This window comes from Rutidosis leptorrhynchoides, chromosome 4 (assembly GCF_046630445.1).
Source record: "Rutidosis leptorrhynchoides isolate AG116_Rl617_1_P2 chromosome 4, CSIRO_AGI_Rlap_v1, whole genome shotgun sequence".
Classification (NCBI taxonomy): domain Eukaryota; kingdom Viridiplantae; phylum Streptophyta; class Magnoliopsida; order Asterales; family Asteraceae; genus Rutidosis; species Rutidosis leptorrhynchoides.
The window spans coordinates 131,203,684-131,211,180 of NC_092336.1; the positions used below are offsets into that span (position 1 = coordinate 131,203,684).

The following is a 7,497-nucleotide window of genomic DNA, read 5'->3' on the forward strand; positions in this document are numbered from 1 at the left end:
TCTTTATAGTCAATACTCCCATTATATTGTTCTTAATACTTATAAACGTCAATCTATTAAGTTTTTTCTTGTTAGATGATAAACCGCAAATAAGATATTCCGTTATGATGTACGAATAAATGAATTATTACATAAGTTTTTCAAAATTTTGGGCCCCTTAAAAATTTGGGGCCCTGTGCGGCTGGACACTTCGCACATGCACCGAAGACACCCCTATATATATATATATATATATATATATATATATATATATATATATATATATATATATATATATATATTACAATTATAATTATTATATAAAATAAAATATAATAATTATAATTAACGGAGCCAATAACAATACACATGATCTGAACTAAACGGAAAAGTAAAATGAGAATATACTGTATATAAGTCACATGAGCTTGCAGACAACATAACTTGAAGCTAAATCTTCCGACCACAAAAGTAAATAATTTATAAAAGTTAAATTAACTATCTCTCTTATACTTAAAAGTGCATCAATATTAAATCCTAGCCATCTAATCCTTTAAACTCCACTAATCATAGCCATTCAATTCAAATTAAACCCTAAATCACGTGATTAAGCCTTGATTAGCACCTAAACAGACAAAATTACCCATGTTTAGCAAAAAAACATACGGAAGAGAATTCAAAAATTAGGAGTTTCATTATCACAGTTCATTTGAATTCCACAATTCTCCAACCTCCCAAGATCCTCTCATCAATCGAACCATCTCACATACACAAAAAATCTAGATTCAATTAAATTATGCTTTTATTTTTCAATCAGAACAAAACCGGTATCATTAGGGCACAAATTGGGGCTTCAGGCTAAGGCGATTGATATATGATAAAGGATTGAAAGATCGCCCAAAATTGGGGCTTCTTCACTAGAAATGTTTTTTATAAGGGTTTTTTGATGAAATTCTCAGATTTACAAAAACAGTTGATAAGCACATATTGTTACTTACAAATGAAGATGGTCCTTTTAGGAGCATTAAGGGAGTGACAAAGCGAACCCATGACTAGAACAACATTGCAACGTGCTAAGGTAATACATGATTCTGAAAAAATAGATTAAATAGTAGTGTAGTTACAAATTTCATATTTTTTTTGGTTATGAAATTGTGACTGAAAAAGCATTATTTTGGGCTCTTATTTGTTTAAGTAGGCCAAATTTAGAATTTAATGTCTCGCTTTTTATGGTGTAAGCAGGTGCTCAGAACACGTCGATTAGAATCTTAGATTATAAGTGTTTTAGTTATTCACACATCGTTACTTCGTCTTTTTTATCATACCAGGATGTAATGGGAGTTGAAGTTGACGAACTTGCTCAGTTCATACCATTGGCTGGAGAAAGGTATTCAGATAAATGTAATTTATTTTTCTTTCTTCATAAATTTGGGCTATTATTGACTTGATCTTTCTAAGTCATTCTTGGTGTTGAATTTACCTTAACCATGTGTGAATAACTCATGTCCATTTTGATCCCTCTGTCCATATATTCAATTAATATCAACCCAGATCTGCATTTATTTAACTGTATATTATTCCTACTATGCCAATTAATTATATTGGAATGAAGTTTGATTTGAGCATTTTGACTTACTTTTAGATCCGAAAAGGTTAGATGTTGATAAATGAGACATGAGTTATTTAGCATCTAAGATGGTATGAATTCTACTTCACATAAACATAATATTAGTTAATCTTCTCAATTCATCACATATTGACTTCATTGTTAGATTTAAGAGTACCATTTTCCATTTGACATTGTAGTCCATTGGTGATCTTCTATGGTAATATGATGATGATATTAGACATTATGAGTCGACTTTATATGATAATACATAAATTGTACCAAGTATCTGTTCGGTCACTAAGTTATATAAGGACATTTGCGATCCATTTTTGTTTGTGTTCTTTAGAACCTTTGTGGCCATGTTGAAGCTAAATGGCTAAGAATATCTTCACATCTCAATCTTCAAGCGGATCAGCCTACTTTAAGAGAGAACTAAAGTGTAAGTTTTACATGTTACTTATTACACAAAATACGACCTAAAGTGTTACTTACTAATGTGTGACTGGTACAATGTCACAGGTTTGAATTCATACACTTATAGCTCAGATGCAAGCGGGAGTTGGAGATTTGGTATTGCATCAATTTAGAGGTCTGGATGCTATTGCATCTTATGCGAAATGACATCTTTTTTTTAGATGGTATGGATTCAACTTAATATTTATACATTTATATTTATCTTTGTTGATGAGTTGAAAGTAATTGGTGTTCCATGAAACAAGGTATGTATGTTTATTGTAAATGTATATACTACATGAATGAGGGTGTTAATAATAGTATTAGTATGAGATTTCATAATAAATAAGTTCACTTTAAAGTCTCGACAATTAATGAAATAACTATAATTTGTGCAAACCCTAACCCATTATCATGTAATATATATTAATTTTCATGAACGTTACGGTTTGAATTTGATTTCGACGTAATTCATGCTTCTTTTAGGTATTACCGGGTCACTGATTTTTGGTATGATAGGTTGTTTTGGTTTGCATGTGTGTTTCTGTTAGTGATAAAAGTTTTTAATTTTATTGTTGAGTTTTGTAGCATAATATGAGCTAAATTTTATTTTGAATTTGTCTTTTGAAATAAGACAAATAAGGAAGCTTGCATTTAATTTCGAGAGAATAGCGCGATATTTGTTAACAATCAATTTGTGGTACAAGAAGATACCCCTTAAATTGAAGGGGAAATTCTTCAAGGTAGCGATTAGACCGTCCATGTTGTACGGATCGGAGTGTTGGCCAATGACGAAGGCCCAAGAGAGGAGGATGGAGGTGGCAGAAATGAGAATGCTTAGGTGGACGTGTGGTAAGACAATGTTAGACATGATACCTAATGGGATTTTTAGGGAGAACTTAAAAGTTGGGAATATCGTCAACAAGATGAGAGAAGGACGACTTAGATGGTTTGGTCATGTAAGGAGGCGGCCACCCACAACACCCGTCAGGAGAGTGGAAGCCCTCACGGTTTGTGGCGTAAGGAGAAGAGGTAGACCTACACGTAGGTTGGAGGATAGACTGAAGCTTGACATGAAGGAGCTTTTATTGACCGAGGACATGACTTCTGATAGAATTTTGTGGCGGAGTAGAATTAGGATTGATGACTAGGTTGTATATATTTTTTATTTTATATTCTTATTTATTTATTTTTTAGTTTTATATATTTCTATCGTATGCCTTTTTGCCTACTTGCTTTTCTGCTTCATATATGTTTGCATTACCATTTTTTTTTCACATATTATACTTATACTTATTGTAGCATATCCCAACATGTTGCGTGCATTACATTATACTTACTTACATGCCTTAGTGCACTATACCGTTACATGTCTTGCATTACATTATATCGCATTAAATTACACGTATTTACATGTTACATGCCTTTATGCTTACATAGTATACTTATATGTTTTATACTGCATATTATACCTACATGCTTCATACCTACATGTTTACATACACATATTATACATACATGGCTTGTTTATACTTGCATATTTGACACTTACATATTTCACCTATATGTTCTATTACTTTACTTTGTTACATGCTATATTTATCTTTACACTTTCCATGGTAAGGTTTCTATTTTATCTACTTTACTTGCATTTAGTTACTTCACTTAACGGATTTCATGGTTCTTCTAGTCGGAGGTCCTTAGGAAGCAGCCTCTCTGCCCTCTAGTATAGGGAGGGATGACTTCTTCTACCCGCGGACCGATAGGTATCCGTGGGTGGAGGAATGACTTCCCTTTTACTCTAGGATAGAGGAAAGACTGTCTACATCTAACCTTCCCCATACTCCACTTTAGTGGAATTGAGTATTGTTGTTGTTGTTGTTGTTGTAATCAATTTGTTCCTGATTATAATGCATACCCAAATTATGTTAAGTTTACATGGTTTTTTAAATGTCAAGAAGGTTTACGTGGTTGGTTGTCTTCTTTGGAGTCATTTCTCATTAGACAATGGGAACAATCTGTAGGTTGTGAAGTATAAGGACATCCTCAAAAAATCATTTAAAGATGTTGAAAATGCTCATGCTCAATATTATACTATAAGCTTTCCTTGAACTTGGAACTATATATTTTATATGTTCAGATTGTATATTGCTCTACTTTTTTAATAAAGAGTTATCATTATCATATGAGTAAATTTTTATACGGATTCATTGTTAACAGGAATTACTGATAGTGTGGGAACATTGGCCCGTGTGCATTTTTTGAGGACATACGGATGTTGCAGTGGTAAAACAGCTGGTACCAATGATCGTAAATATCAGCAATTAAAATTTTGTGTAAGCTACTTCTCTTCACACTATTTTTTTTATTTGATGTTAAAACTCCACCCATTGAAATTAGGAATAGTGACCCACCTTTGTACTGCTCAAGTTTACCCAAGATTTCATTTTAAACATGAAATAGAAGGTTGTCTATCTATGTAAGAACTGAACTCCAATGCACTCTTTGGTTGTACTTAGAAGTGTCAAATTCGACTCATTTGTTTTAAAGTTGGATGATATGAACTTTGTAGCTTAATTATAACTGGTTGGACGAATAACATGTGAGACGCGCTTGAAGTCACCCGAAAAATCTGCTTGCAGGTACAAGTTGATGAGCTCGACATTGATAAGGAAAGCTTGCATACGAGAATTACAACGTTGTGAAACTCATCAATGAAAGAGGTACCAACTTTTTAGTGTTTATTATTCTCTGAGTTGGTGTGACACATAAGGAACGATTTGAAGTGATTCAAATCGTCAACTAAAATAGTGAACTTTTGCATTGATTATGATGTTTAGTATTTGATATTTGATAAGGCCATGTTTAATTGCAATTTTGTGAGCAAATTTGTTGTTTAGTATTGTATATCTGGCAAATGGTGTTTTCTTTAAAGATTTTCGTATCAGTTATCTTAGTATTCATGTAACAATATATTGTAGTTGATTCATAATGAGATGAAAATATGCTAATGATATTATTCTAATTTCATTTGTTACAAGCTAAATATATATTATGAACTTTTTTGCTTTATAGATTATTCTTAAGTGTCTTTTCGTATTTCAACTATATTTTTCATGATGAACTTATTATTTGGAATTGTAGCTTGTTATTGCGTTGTTTACATGTTGCAGGCTTTTAACATTGGATGATAGATGACGTTGTGCATAAGGTACATGTTGAACTAGCTCTCAGCTGTATGCACTTCCGTTTTCTAGAGACGGTATGGCTTTCAGAGCTAAAATGAATCAACAACGGTCTCGCTGGTTTACTGCAGCTGCTAAAGACGCTTCTGAAGCAGTGAGATTTCTTCTTTTATTTGTTGATTGAATGACAATCCTGGTTGGCAGTATACAAAGGTCGACTGACGCTTTTTCACCATGTAATTTCTTTTGCTGTATAAACAGGTCAATTGGGTTATGTTTTAATTTGAAAAAGGTTTAATTTAAAAAATGTTCAGTTAAATAGGGCGGGGTTCTAAATTGTTTTTAGGGGTTTCACTAACAAACCTCATTTGAAATTGTATTCAAATCTGCTTTTCAAATTCATTCACAAAACAAATCAGCAACAATCACTCTCTCAAATTGTTCGATATCCAGCAAGTTTGCAGATACGATCATCAAATCAATTGCTAGAAAAATCAGTAAGATTTATTTGTTCATATTCTCAATACATAATGTTAATTGATGCGTACATTCAAAAACTGTATCGATCGGTATTGAAAAAATAGGAAATAGAAAGCACGCTCATATTGTTTTTGCAGATCCTCTTCTCATGTGTATGTATCAAAACCCCAGAAGACCGGTTCCTACAATCAATTCTTTCTATTCCAATAAACCCTAACCAAATCGGTTCTTCTTTATTTTTCCAACTTGCAGGTCTTTAACTTGGAGTTTTATACATTTACCTTTACAACGTATCGATTCATCAGCTGAGTTTCGATTTTGGCTCATTCAGGTATGTATCTGTTTGATTTCTTATGTTAAAGTTTGGATTGGTAATCTTAGTTTTTTTTTTTTTTTTTTTTTTTCTTATTTAATGTTTTTTTTTGGTATATATAATCACATGTTTCATCTTCATGCTCTAAACAGATTTGCAATGATTGTTGGCAATTTCATATCAAACGTTCATCTAATTTCGATTACGATTTCATCCATTCTGAATCGTTTAATTTGTTACACAGGTATTTGCGTTTTGCAATTCGATTTCGTCTCAAACGATTCTAAGATATTTTGATTATGACTTGATTATTAACTTAATCTTTTAGTTCGATTTTATGTTACAAACATTGCTGCTGTTTTCAGTGATCTTTCAATATTTACTTATTGCGATCGGTTGTGATTTTTCCGAGTAATTTCGGGTTTTATATTTACTTTTATATATTCTTTGATGTTGTTGCGTTTTTTTTGGTGTTCTTCACTATGGTTAGCATCTAATTAAATCAACGAGGACTAAAACGAGGACTAAAAGTTAGCAAATTTTGACCAATTCACTTCTATATAAGTCCATTTGGGTTCGGTTATATATCAAACTGGTCATTTGTTACGCCCTGCGTCCCTAAAAGAATGTCCTGTAAGAGTTTTTGTTGGATTTTGTAAGGTACAGGTTTTTTCGTTTTGCGCGGTATGCAGGTTTTACATTTTACCTCTTAACTTTTGATTGAGCATATTACCAAAATAATTAGACTAAAGCTTATGGGTTTGAAGATTAAACTCTCAAATCAGTCTACTTTAGCACCTGTTATTTTGAACCTGCACATTTCAGATGATGAGACAAGTTTCTCTTTCAAAAATAATGGATGCGTTTTTTCAAGATATGAGGGTATTTTGTGGCTGGCATCAGAGAATTAAGATTGAAAAGGTTAGAGAGAAAAAAATATCATTTTTGTACTTTGCAAACGAAAATCCACTTGGGTTAGGTGGGTGGTTTGGGTGTTTTATAATTAAGTTTGACTTTTTATGGTCAAACTTGCTTGGTGGTATGTAGTTATGAAATCTGGAATTGGCGGATGTACATATTGGGACATTATTTGGGGTTTTGGAGTTATAAGGGGAGATTGGGTAGGTTTTTTGATTGTTTTATCACTTTTTTAACTGTCAAGACAATTTGGTCTTTTTAAAAGTCAACGCTCTTAGTCTTCACAGGTTATACTTGAGTCAAAAGTGTCAATTTTATGGTAACAGTCACATAGGTTTGGAGATTTTGGTGAAAGTGCATGGTAATGGTGGCACTACTTTCTTATTTAAAGGAGTGATAAGGTTGGACAAATGTTCAATTTTGTTCCTTTTGAAGATTTTGGTCCATTTATGTTTCTTTGGAGGTATGATAGGTATGTTTATGGTAAAACTGTTACTTTGGGTTTGTAGTATAAGAGGGCCCTTCATATTTAAAGTACAGTTGATGATCCATTTTCATAA

The 7,497-nt window shown here is 32.4% G+C and overlaps 2 long non-coding RNA genes across 2 annotated transcripts; both read left to right on the forward strand.

Annotated features, from left to right (window-relative positions):
- Positions 1 to 478: 478 nt before the first annotated feature.
- LOC139904430 (uncharacterized) lies at positions 479 to 4,374 on the forward strand. Its single transcript, XR_011778791.1, has 5 exons — positions 479 to 1,057; positions 1,308 to 1,366; positions 1,935 to 2,027; positions 2,108 to 2,226; positions 4,262 to 4,374. It is a non-coding gene; the product is annotated as an uncharacterized lncRNA (long non-coding RNA).
- Positions 4,375 to 4,692: 318 nt separating this feature from the next.
- Positions 4,693 to 6,029, forward strand: LOC139904578 (uncharacterized). The gene is made up of 3 exons (XR_011778890.1): positions 4,693 to 4,764; positions 5,215 to 5,462; positions 5,959 to 6,029. It is a non-coding gene; the product is annotated as an uncharacterized lncRNA (long non-coding RNA).
- Positions 6,030 to 7,497: the final 1,468 nt, after the last annotated feature.